Genomic DNA, 17,007 nt, shown 5'->3' with positions numbered 1-17,007 from the left:
GAGAACTGGAACATTCTGAGTTGCGTTGGTTCACAGTTGAGTTCTGGCCTAATGTCATTAAAAAAAAAAAGTGCTGTTGTCCATCTACCCTTCAATAAACCCTTGCTTCTATGTTTTATTTCAAGATTGGTCAAGCTATGTAGTAAATATAGAAATTAGTGAGGCAGTAGCTAGATAATATGGCAAATGTGTGTAATTAGCAATGGACTTCAGGGCAGGGAAGTCTGCAGAGAAACATCTTAAGTCTATGCTAGGCTACTGGGGAATGTTCTGCAGAGAAACAATCTCTATTGTGTCTGGAAAGATTTTAAACACATTAGAAGTGTTCTAGCAAATGGCCATTGTGTTTTAACATGAGAAAATGCAAAGTGATGCATGGCCATGGCTGTTCAGATTCAATTAGTGTTAATGCACTTCCATTAAACTCTCTGGCTAGAGGCACTGCCTCTTGGCTTGGGAGCCTGCTGTGCCAAGGAACACTGCTCCTGTCTCATGAGAGCTACAGCTATGGGGAACCAGGAGAGGACAGGAGATGCCATGCTTGGGAGGAGGCTGTGTCCTCCYGTGAGTGCACGTGAGCCCCTCTGCATACCTCGGAGAATATCCATAGTGTCTTTCTGAGCCTGGCTCAAGAGTTGTCATGCTTGATTGCTCTGTGTGGAGTCRGTATCTTAGCATTTCTGCTTGTGGTTTGGTTATTGTCTAACTGAGGCTGTTACCCCTGTTCTTGGGTTGATGATGGTAAGCTCATTCAGTTCCATTTTGAAGGATTTTCATTACTGTTCTTGTTGCTAAGATGGAGAGAAATGGGATCATGCGGGGCACAGGCACTGCCAAGAGCAGGAGAGGTCTGAGCTTGGTTCTAGACTGTTGCAGCATTTGTCTTGGCTTCCTGGTAAAAATTATGGTCATACCATTTCTCTCATCATGCTAAGGGCTTTCCAGGACAATAAAGTGCTGCTTCTGTGTGTGTGTATGATCACTAACACAGTGGGACCCTGGTCTCATTAATAACTATTAGAGATAAAAATATAATAGGCTCTTAAAAGTTCAACTGAAATCTGAGTAGAATAAATAGCTAGCTTGTGCAGAGCATCTACAAATGTAACTATTATTCATATTTTAATAGATATGCCAAAAGGTATTATTTACAGATCAGGGTTGGAGGCAGAGTACAGAACAAGACCTAGTGTCCTGCCTGAGTGTCTCGCTATCACCTCAAAGCCTCACTTGCCTCACAGTACAGTTACAGATAGCTCCTAGCAGTTAGAAACACTGTATTTTTCACGACAAAACATGAGCCTAGTAACTTCTGGAAGTATCAGAAACAAGATTTCTGTCTCCTACATTTACCACATCAACTCTTCAAGGTGTGTATTCAAGCTTATTGAATGACTATAGATTCACTGGCTTAAATTCCATTTCTGCTTTGGAGGACAAAGCACAGAGCAATTGTTTGGGTGTGTATTGCTGCAAAAATGGCCAGTAGGAGGCAAGACTGGATCAAAGAAGGTACTTGAAATAAAATCCAGAGAGCTGCCATCTCACTGGGTAAAGCAGCTCTTTTCAGCCTGTATCCTGTGGAGCCTTAGGGAAGTCTGCTTCTAAGGGCTCCTCAAAAGGCAGCTAAGAAAAGTAAGCTTGCATGCAAGACAGCTCTTGAACACAGGTCCGAGTTTTAAAGCAGTGGAAAACCCTCGTTAAATACCTTAGTGAGGCCTCATCTAAGAATACTCCCTTTTAAGTATGCAAGGTCAAGCTTGTGTCCCTCCAAAGACAGTATGTATTGCTTTGAAATCAATGACTCTCTGCTTCTCATCTTTTGGAAAAAATGTCCCTGTAATTCAAGTCAGAATGGAGATGTGTCAACTGCAGGAGCAGGGGACCAGTAGATAATGTTCTGCATTGACCGAGTCATGAAAGGCTGAGGGAAAGACAATTCTTTTCCCAGTTTTCCACTAGCGATCTGTGGCCCATATAACTTGCATAGGAACACATAGGCAGCCTGCAACAGAACCAGAAATGTAACCCAAAATTTGATCCAATTCTCTGAAACATGATACAGACTCCCTCCTTTCAGACTGCAGCTCATCAAGTTTTAGCCCACTATTAGAACAAAATAAAGCCATCCTTCGTGTCTTCCTCTCTAGCTGTCCTCTCTTTCATTTGCACATTTAGTATCTTCTGTGTGCAGGGACACAGACATTGTTTTAGGGATGATATGGCAAAAGAAGTGTTCAGGCTTCTCTGCAGTCTTGCTGATGTTAGCTGAAGTTGCATGAATCTGAACCAACAGGAAAATCCAGGCAGGGCTGGGGTGGATTTTGTGCCATGACCTGTTTCTGGCCGTATGTGACAGAAACCTGGAGCATCCAGAACCTTGAGGTGGAATGGCACATCAAAATGTGCGCCATCACATCAAAAGCACCAAGAGTCTCTAGTCTGTAAATACTGAGATTATGAGAATAGTCTATTAAGTTTAAAAAAACCCTCTAATTCTTTAATTAGAGAAACCTCGTGATTTCTGATCTGAGTGAGACACTTTAAAACAAAATGTCTCTGCAGAGTGAGTCCATTCCTTCAGTCTTGGTTTCTCTCCCAGCATTTTCCATCACCTTGCCAGGTTTGTACATACCAGGAGTCTCCTTTAAGTCCACAGGAGAGCCTTCTCCTGTTGACTCTGGGGCTTGGCTCTGGGTCTGCTCCCCAGTGCTTGCTGACTTATTTGCCCTCTTCCCTGCCCAGCCAAAGCTTCCCCTCTGGAGCATGCTCCAGTGCTCTAGGTGCCTTTCCCTGCTCTTCCAGAGCCTGCTATGGGGCCAAGGGACCAACAGCCTGGACAAGGCAAACAGGCAGCCTCTCTGAGTGGGAAAACACAGCCTAGCCATGCCTTTACTGTAGTATGCAACATACAGTCTCCATACAGCAAATTGGAGCAACCAGGCTAAGTAGTTATGACTTCTATCACAATTAGCTGTTTTAAAACTTTATTCCAGACAAAATTAGCCCTGCATGAGAGTCGGCTTCCTCAGCTGAACTCACGTACCAGACCACACCACCAGGCTCCTTGCAGAAAGCCGCATCAGGCTCTGCGGGTTGTTCTCATGCCCCGCGTGGTTCCCTGGAGGCTGCCTGCTTTGGCAGGCTGACCTGTGCAGTGGGAGACAGCGGCCTTGGTGGGGGAGGAGGGGTTGTAAGAGAGTAATTTTTTTTTCCCTTTCATGGTGCAGATTTTCCTAAGCCACACAAAACCAGGAAGATTTCAAACAACATCACCTACAGGATYCAAGCTTTGCAATTAATCTCCCCCTGGACCCGTGGACTTGGCATTCCCAGGCAAAGCATTGACGCTAGAGGGCACTGGGGCGCAGGGACCTGGTGACACAGCTCGTGGGTTCACCATGGGAGCCCTTCACCGGTGAGGGACAAGGGAAAGCTCCAGTAAACCATCCTTACAAAACCCTGGGGTACCCACGAGGAAAATTTGAGATCAGCACATCCAGTATCCCAGTGCTTTATATGGTTTTAACAACTTTAGCTATCTGAGTTGGGAAACTTTGATCCTATTGTTCCTGTTAATAATTTCCTTATTATTAAGAAACATTAAGTTYGGCTTTCATTTGTCTTCCTGGCTCTGGATCCAGGTTGGATCATGGTTTTGTCTATGTTTTTATAAATTYTTATGTTGAGATGAGGTTATTCTTCCCTTTTCATCTTTCAGTGCAGCTTGATGGTTCTGCAAAAGCTAGCTATACTGAAGTCAGGAGTCTTCTTCGATGTGCTGTAAAAATGGCCATTAGTATATCAGTAATAGTTCACATAGATTATGAATTGCAGCTGGGCAGAGATCAGAACTGAAGCAACCAGTAATATCTCCTGTTTCTGAAAAAAAAAATGGTACAGGGACTTCCCCATTCAGCTTCCATTCCACCCTGTGGAAGTCAAACAACGATCACAATTAAACAATGATCAAATTAAATTATACTCTATTAGTGAATTTCTCTGAAAGGATTGTGCAGGATTTTGTTCCCCTCTGGTGGCTGCTCCAGTGGCTCCATGTCCACCTTTCCACCACTAGCCTTCCAGTTAAGCTTAGACGCTCCAGTTTTTAATTCTCTAGGTGCCACGTTACAGCAGCCAATCCCTCTTAGATCAGTATGGGTTCCTAAAAATCACGACTTCTTTTCACTATTTATTGGRAAAAGGAGGTTGGAAGGAGAAATGGCCAAATTAGATAGGACCTGAGATAACCAGTAGGTGGTGCTCGGTAGTAAATGCAATGGGTTGCTCCACCACTGATATGGTAGGCATGATTTTGCAGCACAATCAATCGTCCTGTGCCTTGGCTAAAATGTTAGCAGTTTTTCCAGTGTGTTAAGGATTTAGATATAATGAGGACTAGAAGGGGTTAATGCTATCTGAATAGTATTCTAGATTAGAAGGTATTGCAAAAGTGAATTGTATAATTCAGCAACTTTACCGAGCAGCTGCACAAGTAGGGATTGAAGTCTAGGGGGCAAAGTGTTCGGAAAGCATACGGATCTTCTGTGCTTCAAAGATGCTTCATGTAACTCATTTAAGATATAATGCTGTAGRAATTCACACAGTAAGAGAAATATTCAGCAACTATAGAACCAAATCTATCTCTCCTTTTCCTTCTCTTAATCTTGTATTTTAGAGTTCATTTGTGCTTTTCTGGTGTAATAAAATAATATACAGCTTAGCTCAGTCCTGTAACTGGAAAATTAGTGAGTAATATTTGCAACAAAGCTTGGAGGAGAGTTCTGTAAAAAGCTACTTCAGAGGCTGATCATGAATGTAAAACTGGCTCTAACTAAATGTGGGGGGAGTTAACGGTTGCTGTAGTCTTAGAATGTTTTCTTTCTAATACCAACTACAWGATACCAATTTCTCCCAATGAAATTTCTCTTCAGGTAAAACTCTCTCCTCCTTTAACAATAAATGCCCAGAGTTTCAATAGTAGCCTCCTGAAGTCTTAAATTTCTCTCCCCTGCGCCACAGAAAGGACACTGCACAAGGACTTGGAGCAGTATTGTGCTTTGGGCTCAGCTCCTGACACAGCTGCTGCTGTGGCTGTCCAGTTTCATGTAAAAGCAACAATAAAGGTCAGATTAGATAGTGTTTCAGGAGCAAAAATAAGCTTGACCTAAATCACATGGAACCGCACTTACTGACAGTGCACAGAATACAAGCAAGCATAGACTTGGTCCTGCAGTTTTAATTTTGAAAGCAATCATTCACAGCAGTCCTGCTCCAAAGAAGCATTCCCATGTGGTCTTAAAGGGTGAATGTCTACCTATCTCAGATCCAGCCGGAGAAGGAACATACACCATTAGCTTCTACCCAAAGCTGGAGACAACRAAACTTGAGAGAGACAGAGGGAAAAGAAAGCAAATAGTATCTCAAAAATAGATTCAGGAGTCCCAAAGAGTGGGCTTTGGAGCTTCCAAAACTGGTGAGGGCTGTCTAGATGACTGGAGAGAGGTGARTTAGTGAAACTAGTCTAGTGAACACTCACAGGCTAACAAGAAAGCTCACGTGGCTGAAATCGTGTCTGTGAGAGTATTCTGCAACAGCAGGTGTGYGTGGGGAGGAAGATCAGTTTGCTGACTCCTGCCATGCTAGTGGGGCCAGGGTGTTTGGTATAGGTTTCTCCTGTGATCACAGCAGCAAGGAACATCTGACCTTTTTGTTACCCATCTAGTCCACCATTTGTCTCAGGCTCATGGAAGCCATAACTGATTGATAATTCTTCCACTTCAAAATGAATAGTGGTCTCTCCTGAGCATTAAACTAAATGCTGCTCTTTTTAATGAGCCTAACGGGGCTGGAACTTCTGGTATAACCAGTGGGAACTTCTCACCCACAGTACTTTGCTTAGGCAGCTGTTCCAGGCAGCAGTATAGCAAAAGGCTGCTTTCTGAGAATTACACTGTCTCCGGTCTTTCTAGTCAATTGAAGCAGATGGAAATAAATTCTGAGATTCATTATGCTGATATATCTAAAATGTCACAGGAAATGCTCTGCATAAGGAAAGCCAAGGCAACACTTAAGCAAATGTCTGTGGAAATGGCATTTGGGCTGCTACCAGCTTTAGCTGAAGACCTATTTGATGCATACCTGACTCAGGGGCCCGCTGTGGTCTTACTGGAAGAGAAGTGGTCTTCCTTCTTATGGGGAAGAAAGTTTCCTCTGACTTCCCTGGGGAAATAGGAGCAGGCATTCAGCGGGCAGTAGTGGGGTGGAGTTTTCTGTCCAAGGGCCCTGAGTAATAGCTCCTCTTGACTTTGGTGGAATCGGCACATAGAGAGCACTTCTGCAAGCCAGACAGGGTTTATGTGCATTTGAGGCAATCTTCTCTGGTTTAAGCAAGTAATTAAGATGCATTTAATTAGGCCAGAGAAATAAATTAAGAAGATGAGAACCCAATTCAGCTGAAGCTGTGATTGCCTTGATATCCAAAATGATGTCTTTGAAACAGTTTGTTGAGAATAAATCTCCTCAGTGAGACTCTGTTAAGTATCCTTGCTGACAACAAGAYTGTATGATCTAGAAGAAGATCATTGCATCATCGCTCACAAAGAAATGGACTAAGATTAGTCAAATCSAGGGACTGGGTTCCAGTTCTGAACTCTCTCATGAGAGATTTGGTTAGTGGTGTCTAAGATTGTAGTAGCTACTGTGGATGCTCAGAACTGAAGGAAGCTTGGCATTGCTGACAAGCCAAGAGAACTCAGCAGGATGTCCAGATCTGCCATAGAGCTGTTTCATCTCTTAACATGGAAAGTGAGATGAAAAACGCAAACGCTGGTTAGGAAGAAATTCAGGAACGGTCATTGTCTCGAGGCTGTGCTGTCAGCTCCACTCCAGCTGCTGACACTGCACCTGCACTTTTGAATTTGTATTCTCTTATCACTGACGCACTCTAGGGTTTGGCAGGTGATTCACACATACTGATTCACAAAAYATCCTGGGTGAAGCTTGCAGGAAAAGGCACGATCTCAGTGCCATACACACAAAAAAGAAAATCCATGATTGGATTCTCCCCTAGCACAAATTTTATTCATGGTAACTTATTCTGATTTGCTCCACTGCATGTGAAGTTGGAATCAAGGCTGTGTTCTGGCAGTTTACATATCATCARCTCTCGCTTATCTGTGGGTGGTTTATTCAGGTTATGGATTAACCAAGCAATCATTTAACAACACCCTGCTCTCTACTGCTTGCAGCCCAAATTGGTACAGCTAAACAGTGCTATGTGGGCTGCAGAGACTTGCTGTTAGTGCTAATTTAGGAACCTTTGCAGCCTGCTAACTGCAGTGTTGCTGAACTCTTTTCTCCTTTAAACCTTCAGTACTCACTTTCGTAGCCTGGTTGCAGTAGTACCTGGTGACAGCAAAATGTCTGTTGTGACACTTAYCTGGATAATCATAAACTGCATGTAACAGCAAATAGATTTTTTTAAAAAAATTTTTTAGTGGTACTCTTACCCAGATCAGAAAGCCCCAGCACCTTCTCTCTCTTCAGACAGTTACTTTCGACTGAATTGTGGAGTGACTCCACAGAAAAAGATGATTAGCCTGACTGGCAATGCTCGTTGCAGGCTAAGATCAACAACCAAACCGAGCCAAGACTCTCATCAGCTCTGAATGCCAGCACAGTCAGTGGCTTTGAAATGCCAGCAAGACTGCGACGAGGAGTCCTTGGTGCTGTCTTACAGATGCCAACAGGACAGCCACAGGCCCCTCTGAAGCAGGAAGATCCACGTACCAAGAGCACTAACGCTGGAGCTYGGATTCCTTGTGCAGATTGTCACAGAAATGGCATTATTGTCCTATTCTAAAGCCTCAGCTGCTGTGGATGTTTGGAGATCTGCCAGGAGATTGATACACGAAGGCTTGGGGCCCCAGCCAGAATCCACTAGAGTTAATGGAACATGTAATTGATTTTTGTGGTGAAGTAAAAAGATGCATCCTGCCACCTCCAGAGTAAAGAAAGCTGTACTCACTAATGAGGCAGGATTCAGATACACACAGTGCTGACCATTTCAGAGTGATCAGCCACTTTCCTGAAGCCAACCTGGGTTACCATCCTGGATGTTAACCTTCACAGTGCAAATAAAATAGAGGTGTATTTATTGACAGGAGTAAACAAACATGCTTCTCTGAAGAAACCAGTTTGGTTAGTCAGCCTGGGTGTTGACAAGAAATGGGAGGAAATAATTTAAAAAAACTGCATAGTAGGTAGGATAATTAGCCGTGTGGTTGGTACCAGACCATGGAGGCTTATGTGGAACTCGGGCAACATGGAGAGATAATTTTACCTTTCCAAGCAAGAGGGCTTGGAGCTCTGCTTCCTYGCCTGGGAAGTAGGTCAAGAGGAAGTGCACCTTTAATTCATATTCATCTCATAATTATTTCACATACTGAAGAACAGTGTTTCTGTCAAGGGGAAAGATGCCTCTATGGCCAGTCTCGTGGAAGAGCAATCCTGCACTCRCAAAGCAACAGCATGCATATTTGACTCTTTCAGCATCAATGCTCATCAGCACTRCTTTCCACGTGAACTCTCATCGCACTTCTGCTTTTAGTGCTGTCCTTGCCGAGCTTAAGAGTTGCTCCAGAAATCACCTCCAGCAGATGTGCTGCTCAGCCAACCTAGCATGAGAGTGCACCACATCACATTTGCCAGTGTGACCCAAATCAAGACCTGACCTGCTGTTTTCCCTGTTACTATAGCCAGTCATCTCTCACTGGCACTGCTGAAAAAGCAAGTGCTCCTGGCAGAAACATATGCATCAGAATGTGTGTGTTAAACAGGAAATGTCTCTTTTTCAGATCTCTTCTTTTTCATTCTTAACTGGGAAAAAGAATATATTTAACATGTTTTGCTTATTTCCATACCTAAGATAGAAAATGATTTAAGTTGGAAGGGACCTCTAGGAGTCATCTGGTCCAGCCCCTGCTCAAATGTAGTCCAATTGTGAAATTAGATCAAGTTGCTCAGGGTCATACTAGTGAAGTTTTAAATATCTCCAGTGATGGAGATACCAAAACCTTTTTGAGCAGTCTATTGCAGTGTTTGTATACTATCGTAGTAATCGCTTTTCTTTATTTTTCCTAATAACTAATTAGACTTTCTTGCAGCCATGGCCTGTCCTTGTGCACCTAAGAAGAACCTGGCTCTGTCTTCTGCTTACCTTCCTGTTAGATAGCTGAARACAGCAAAAAAGTATATGGCAATCTTTGAAGTCTTAGAAGTTCCAAAAGTTGTGTTGTARTGGGGATAGGTGTGGGATAAGGTTAAGTGGGCATAAATCTTTTATCATTCTAGGTAGAGCAAAAGAAGTGTTGTATAGTCAGTAGCTGTTCTTATTCTTCCCTGTATACACACAATATTTCTGAAGTAGTCACTGACCTTTCCCAGTCAAAAAAGTGTCCCATGTAATTTTTCCCATGATTTAAGGGCATATGTCAAGCTACAGTGATTTTTTTTTTTTTTTTTTTTAAGGCCAGGGAACACTGTCTTTTAGGGAATGATGACAACTTGGTGGTTCTAATTTAGCTTTCAACTGTAGAGAAGTGTAAGCATTAGGCTAAACATGGCCACTGCAATTTGATAAATCTTTTATTGTATGTTGAAAAACAAAATCTCACATAGAATATGGGATAATGATACCACTAGAAAGCTGTAGTATATAATCTCACGTATGCTACTTACTAATGTTTTTTTTAAGAAAGAAGTGACCTAATTTTTAAGAAGAATTGCCAATAGCATGGAAAATGAACATGCTGCTGCGCCAAGCTGTGTGTTTCAGATCTTCTGTAGTAAAATATTTAGTAGGTAGTTCTGTTATTTGCCCCAATTAAATACRTTTCTTTGATAAAACTTTCTTGGCTTCATCATAATTGAGGAAAAAGTTGCAATATTATTTCAACATTGTGCTCTCAAGTTTACTAAYTTGAACTCTGACGGAGATGAGACACTGCAGACTTTATTTTAGAGTGGAAATTTGAGACTAATCCTTTACATTACTAGCCTTCCTAGATGGCAGAAATTAAAGTCAGAAATATCCGAGTCTCTTCTCAGCCAAGATTTTAAACTTAGAAATGAGCTAATGCAATGTGCCTCTCTTAGCCCCCTTCTTCTTCTTTTTTTTTTTTTTTTTAACTCAACTTTTTTATTCCTTCAGTGGAATTACTTCGATGCAATACTGCACATAAAATACGAAACCCGCCACTTGCAGCAGCTGTGTCGCCCGCCGTAGCTGTGTGAYCGCAGACGTGCCTGGGAGGAGCGAGCTGGCGGTGAAGGAGGAGGAGTGTCGCGGTCCCTCTGACAGGCCACTGACCTTCGCGTGTCCGCACCTAGCTGCCCGTGCGCTGACTCCAAACCCCAAGTATGTGTATCCCCCTCCCAAATATAGGCAACTGTTCCCTGCTGACAGCCATTTATATCTGTTCCCTGCAATAGCCATTTTCCTCACATATAGCAGTGTTAAAATCAAAGAAGCAGCTATAATGTCGGAGCAAAGTTTTTATAACCTTTATTAGGACTATTTTCCCAAAGCTTTTTTGGTTTTTGTTCTTTTTGCATCTATTGCAATAGATCTKATCTAAGAAAAGAACTGAACAGCCATTTAGGAGCTGTGTACACACTGTTAGATACTCCTTTTGTTATGTATTATCATAATCTCCAACAAAAAAWGTCTACCAATAGAAGTAGCTGAGTAGAGTTGATGGGCTTTATGTTCACATCACATCTTAGCCAACTCGACTTTAAAMGGTAAACATGTCTCCAGCTTATCGTTAGCCCTTTCTGAGTTTTGGTAAATTTCTATCATATCATCACAAACTTCTGGTCTTTGCTCGACAATATTTCTCAAACACCAGCATTTAACAGGAAGGAAAAGCACTGAATAGATGTAACTTCATCTGTTCTCAGACTTGTGTGTATGCTGCGCAACTTGCTTCCTTCACCACATCATTTCAAAAAAAAAAAAAAAAAAAAAAATCTAGCAAACTAATGCCATGCCTGCCATGCCGTAGTGTTTTCCACTAGGACTCTTCAGTCCAAAACAATTCATTAAGAGCACGACACTAATCATCATTATTGTTAATAAAGGACAAGTCTTTAAAGGGCTTAATGTGGGCAAGTACTCAGTAYTTTAGTGCTGCTTTGAGCTTCTAATCTTTTTGATCTTATTTTTCCAGTAGCCTCTCATTTCTCCAGTAATAGTGTCTAACACGTTCCAGGTGATTTCCAAGCTGAGTAGAGTTGGTTTAATTCCTTGAAGAGAGATTGTTAGAGCAAACCTAGCAACTCCTGCTAATAACTATGTAATTAGATTTAATCAGAACAAGAACTGAACCAGCACACTCTGAAGAGACATTGAAGATGTTGGGTTTTTTTGTTTTTGTTTTTGTTTTGTTTTTTTCCCTTTTCTCCTTGTTGGGATGTGAAATCAAGGCACTTTTCTATCGTGCTTAGTATTCTAAYTTACCAAAGTTCTAGGGAAGACACAAGATCTGTTTTATGTTCCGTTTACTACATCTCCGATCTTAGTGAAATGTTTTTAGTGCWCCCACATGGCTAATTTTCCAAAGCAACAAGGAAAACAATGAGTGAATTTAGTTGGGAAGAAAAGCTTGGACAGAAGCAGAGGAACGTGAACAGAGGCAGAAAATGTGAATGAAAACTGGGAATTGTTCTTGAAGTGTTTACTAGATGACTAACAGCCACAATTTCATAATTGTTTACAAGGGCAGCTTTGATTAGAGGCATATCCTTATTAAGGGAGCAAGTGGAGGCAAGGATTAAAAATATATCAAATGGGGAAGAGGAGAAGAAAGATGAAGTAGGTAGCAATCATGTAAATTAGAGACTGGGAATCTAAAGAGATGAGAAAGCATTGAGAGGGAGGGAAAGAAACCTCTACTTCGCAGCCTAAGGACAGCAAGGTGTTTTAAAGGACAGTAGGAATAAAACGATTCCTGACAATGGCATAGTCTACTTGCTAGAAACTGATGGTGAAAGTGTTAAAGATACAGGAAAGGCAGAAATATTTGGTATTTCTCTTTCGTGTTTGGAAAGAGGCAGGATGATGTAATCGTGTCTAATGGGAATGCAGAAACGCTTTCCAATCCTCCCAAGCAACTAGGATGTTAAACAGCATCCATAAAGAATTAAGTATGTCACTGTGCCTAGATAGCACAAGGCATGCAAAAGAGAGCGGTGTGAGATGCATAGCCCTCTGCTAACCTGTAATAAGTCTTTGGACAATAAGTCTGGAGGAGTGTTAACTCAAAGAAGGGGAAAGCAAGATGATCTGYGCAATCCTGGCCCTGCTTGTTTGCCAGTAGAGGGCAAGTAGTGGGGAAGTTTGATATGGGATTGAGCTAGCAAAGAATGAAAAGGACTATTTTCCTCAGTAGAACATGAGGTTTGTTTTCCTCACATTCTTCATTTCAGAAAATATTATTTGAAAACATCTCTTCCTTTGTATGCAGATTTACTGAAGAGCTCTTTATTAGCCCTAGTGGCATGCTCTCATGGCTGGGACTGGTTGATGCTATAGCTGGATTTGGCACAGTTGTTGAGTGTTAGGGCTGGAACCATTCCAGGTAGGACCAACCTGTTGACTATTGCTGGGAGAGTTTGGTCTTATTGTCTGTGTCCCTTACCTGAGACCGGATGTGGCTTAAATTTGATGTTTTAAATGATCCTTACTGACCTGGAGAGTAGAAAGTTTGAAAGGTAGACTGTGGTGGAAGGCATGTGGGCCATGAGGCTACACATATAGTTAAGGGAGCGTCTAGGGATCAATAATTTTGTCATGAATTTAAATAAAAATTATAAATAATTATAGAGAAGGCAGGAGAGGGTATCTTAGCTCTGTGTCAAAAAGTGAAACCTGTCTCAGTTGAACCAGTGTGGGAGTTATTCAACAGGAAAGCTAGTGACTCTGAAAAGCATTTAGAGAACTTAATGGAAAAAGAACTGAAGATGAGCTTGCCTTGAGACATAGCAGTGCTACAATGACGGCAGGAGCAAGACTATGTTCAGAGGACTGGTGAATTTAACATTGAATAACTTAAGAATCGGATATTGTAGCTGAGAAATCCAGAAAATATGGAGAGAGCACAGGAAAGAGCCCTATAATACTGAAAAATGCCTTCCAAGTGAAAAACTGAAAGAGATACAGCTGTCCTGTTTTTAAAAAGGCTTGATTCAGACCTAAGTAGCATAATTGTAAGAGTCTACCTGGTACTAAAAGATTTTATATTACTGCTGGAAAAAGCACAGAAAAAAAACTGTAAAAGGAAACTGAACCTACATAAATTTAAAGYAGAAATTAAGACAGCATGATAATTTGCCAAGAGAGGGGGTAAACGCTGTCTCTTGAAATCTGTAAATGAAAATCTGACACCTTTATACCCTCTAGTCAAACACCAGTAACCAAACTCACTACAGAAGAAATAAGGTGATACAGCATCAGCATCACACAGAAGGTGACTCTGAATAATTTARTGATCCCCAAGGACTCACAAATATATTATTCTTTCTGAACTTTTGAAATGTATTCTGTACACTGTTAGAAAAACTGCTACATTCACACCAAGGCTGACCGAAGCTTACGAATCTAGTACAATAAGGGTATAGCTAGRCTTAATTAGTCAATTAGGTGGTTAAACCAAGTAATCTGTAACACGCTTTGCTTATAGYGCTGGGATCTGGCTATTAATGACAAGAAGCATGCATTTAAGAGATTCCAAAAGCAGATGGTATATAAAGAGTTTGCCTTGGGATGATGGTAAACTCTTTTTCTCCTGTTACTGGATGGGTGGTTGTCGTCGTCGTCGTCTTTTTTTTTTTTTTCTTTTTAATAGAAATGGGAGGAGGGGAGCAGTGTTGTTTTCCCTGAAGTGACTTCTCTGCTAGCTTCCCGCCAGAGAATGGCGCACATGTTCTAAAATCTCTCCCATATATCTGTAGCACTTATTTCTTTCCTCTTTATGAATAATCTAGCATGGCTTGATTTGACAATAAATYGCAGTTAGACAAACAGTGAAGGTGCTGACTCATCCAGGTCTGGTCCTGTCCTGACATTGAAGGGTTTTTACTGAATTGATTTGCCCAGCTCTAATGAAATCCCAAAGATGTAGCTGGCTGGTCAGTAGGATTATGCAAGGCTTGAATAGATTTACATCCCTTGGAAAGGTTTTGGAGTTGTCGTAAYGCCACTGCGGCTGCATGGAAAGATGGATGGGTTTTGAACCACCTGAAGGAAGGATCTTCCTGTTTTTTCTCTTTCTCTGTAATAGTTGCGTGAACAGAGAGCAGCTATGCAACAGCACTTGAAGGTGTTGCTGTATCCAGCTCTTGGCATCAATGTGGCATGACGTTCTGCAGCATCTTTCAAGGGTAAATAACCAAGAGCACTAGAGGGAAATTGTATTCATGGCTCCATGAGCGTAATAATTTTGTGATGATTTGTCACTATCTTTAATTTATCGAGATCTGAATATTTACTTATGAGTCCATGATATATCAGTTGTGTCACGTCTCCTTCTTTTGAAGGGCAAGCCTTAGCAGCCAGATGGATTTTGAATGCTACACTATAGTTCATCCTGACCTACCAAACTGTAGATTAGAAGCATCTACAGAGATATGAGCATATCTCGAATGTAAAAAGACAGCAGTCAGAGATATGGCCAGGAGCTGAGTTAAATCCTGTGCTTCACTTTCCTACACGGAAGCTATTTGRTGCAATGCATAAATAGGATAACCTTTCAAGGACTGATTACAATGAGGTTAATTCTTAGTATATGGCAGAACAGCATGAATAGCATCTCTTTTTAGCTAGAGAAAGCCTGCCTCTCAATCAAAAGTTTGTATATAACCAGTAAAAAAAAATTTTTTTGGACAACTGACTGCTTTTTGCTATTCCTCTATATTTCAAAAATCAGGAAAAGGAAACACATTTTACCCAGAAAAATCTCATTTCTGCATGCGACAGTCTCCTAAAACCTGAACTCTCCCATTTTATTAATCAGTGTATTATAAGTACAAAGCATTCATTCAAGACTTCTTGCTACAGAAGTTGGGTTTTGCTCTGTGTTTACARAGACCGCACACTCTGTGGGTTTTATAGCACGCAGATTACCGAATCCAGTGAGTATAGATACTGTGATAGCCTTAAGTCTCAACTAGAGAACATCCAAAGCTGAGCATGTAAGTCTCTGCAGCTTGAGGTAAAGGGCCAAGAGCTGTAACGGGTCCAGGCACTCTGTGGCTCAGCCCCAGAGAAGAGCATGTAATACACACTGATTACTTGGTTATGTTCAGTTTATTTTGTTCTGATCTGGAATGGCGGCTAAGTGCTTCGTAATTTCCTGGGAAAGAAAATTCTAAGTTGGGGGGGGGGGTTAAATTTAGATATCTATATTATGTTTAGTGAAAACACTTGAATCAATCTCAGCTCTATTTACATGTTTTTTAAAAAAATACCAGGACAATCAAATCCAAAAAAAAAAAAAGAACCGTTTCAAAGAGAAAAGCTGGAATGTTTCATTCGGAAACATTTAGTGGAACATTTTCACGAATTTTGATTAAATCAATAAAATTCTGAAAAGATTTACTAGAACTGTCTTTTTCCGATGGAAAATGATTCCATATCAGGATTTTTTTTTTCTGACTAATGCTGCTAGCCAAGCTTTTATGTTGCTCCAAGTAAGTGCTAATAGTACTTGTTCTATATTTCAGCATCAGCTCTTTCAGAACACTGAACTACTTGGGGAGGAAAATACATAAAAAAATAAATACAGTTTTCTGTGAAATAGGTGTATTCACTGTTGAGTCAAACCTGAAGCAGCACATATTTGGAAAGATGGAAACTTTGTTTCCAGAATATTTTTCTTCCCTCCCAAAAAACTATAAAACTTCTCCAGACTTGATTTTTAAACCTGGAGAGAAGAATAAATAACAAAATAAGCCCATTATGGCTTGCACTTTAATGACTCCAGATTGTGCATGTGTGTAGCCCCACTTGATACTGCTGATGTTCAGTGACTGAGATCATAATAAGAAAAGAAAATGGAGAATCACTATTTGAATAGCAGCCCAAGAGAATATTCACTAAGTTTAGATCACTGCTCAACAATGTGGTTCAGAAAACACAGTTCAGCAGTTGGAAGAGCATTGGAAATTGTTTAAATTTTTTCTGGTTTCTTATCTTGGCAAATATATCTCTTGAAAATAACTTCTGGCCAAGTACATAAAGACATTGAATGCTTGCCACTGATGAATAATACCATATATAGTGGACACCGATTCCAAAAGAAATCTTGATCCATTGCTCAGCTATCAACCTCTACTCTGGCGAAAGTTCAAGCGGTTAGTATCTTATACTTTGTGGTCAAATGATGTCAGCCTCTGTGGACCAGCTGGGCCTGGAGAACGAAGAATTAAGGGCTTGCTAAGAAAAATACCCTGTCCCTGTGAATAGTCAGGTCCCTGGAATGCTAGCAAAATCACCGCAGCCAGTCTGAGCTTTTCCAGCTACRGCCAGAGTAAGAGACAGCTACTACTGCAAACAGATGGTAGATACTATWGAGCTTTTACGATTGCATTTAATTCCTCAGAGTGCATATAGAAATGGAAAGGAAACCAGAGAAAGCATGAGAAAGCACTTCTTACATCAACAGTATATCTGATAGTTAAATGAACAAGCAGCCCCATTTGGACTACCTGGTGCTTCTGGATAACTTGCAAGTCCATACAGTCTGGAATATATCCTTGAACTGACTGAGAAATCACTGCATTATGGAAATTACATCTACGTATGAAAAAAAACTCATTGCAGCTACCTGGAAAATGCAGAAAGGACCCTTCTGGCCATTAACTTCCTCTGGGAATTTAGAATTCCATGGAAAGAAAGTAGTTAGAGCATAATAAAATCTAATAGTATTGTCCAGTACAACTGAT

The 17,007-nt window shown here is 41.1% G+C and overlaps 1 protein-coding gene and 1 long non-coding RNA gene across 3 annotated transcripts in view; one reads left to right on the top strand and one right to left on the bottom strand.

Moving 5' to 3' along the window:
• Positions 1–17,007, bottom strand: part of NINJ2 (ninjurin 2) — a 49,894-nt gene that overhangs the window by 13,184 nt on the left and 19,703 nt on the right. The window contains exon 1 of one of the 2 annotated variants that reach the window (XM_085323960.1): positions 6,142–6,222. The exons of the other annotated variant lie outside the window; for it this stretch is intronic. The gene's annotated coding sequence lies outside the window, so the exon portion shown is untranslated. Of the gene's footprint in view, positions 1–6,141; positions 6,223–17,007 lie in introns of those variants that run through there. 2 annotated transcript variants of the gene reach the window in all.
• LOC146584819 (uncharacterized) overlaps positions 10,334–17,007 on the top strand; it is a 53,751-nt gene continuing 47,077 nt past the window's right edge. The window contains exon 1 of the long non-coding RNA XR_014898122.1: positions 10,334–10,420. This is a non-coding gene — a long non-coding RNA (uncharacterized LOC146584819). The remainder of the gene's footprint in view (positions 10,421–17,007) is intronic.

This window comes from Rhea americana, unplaced genomic scaffold, assembly GCF_003343005.1.
Source record: "Rhea americana isolate MKP2758 unplaced genomic scaffold, rheAme1 scaffold_9, whole genome shotgun sequence".
NCBI lineage: Eukaryota > Metazoa > Chordata > Aves > Rheiformes > Rheidae > Rhea > Rhea americana.
This window is presented reverse-complemented; position numbering and strand designations above follow the sequence as displayed.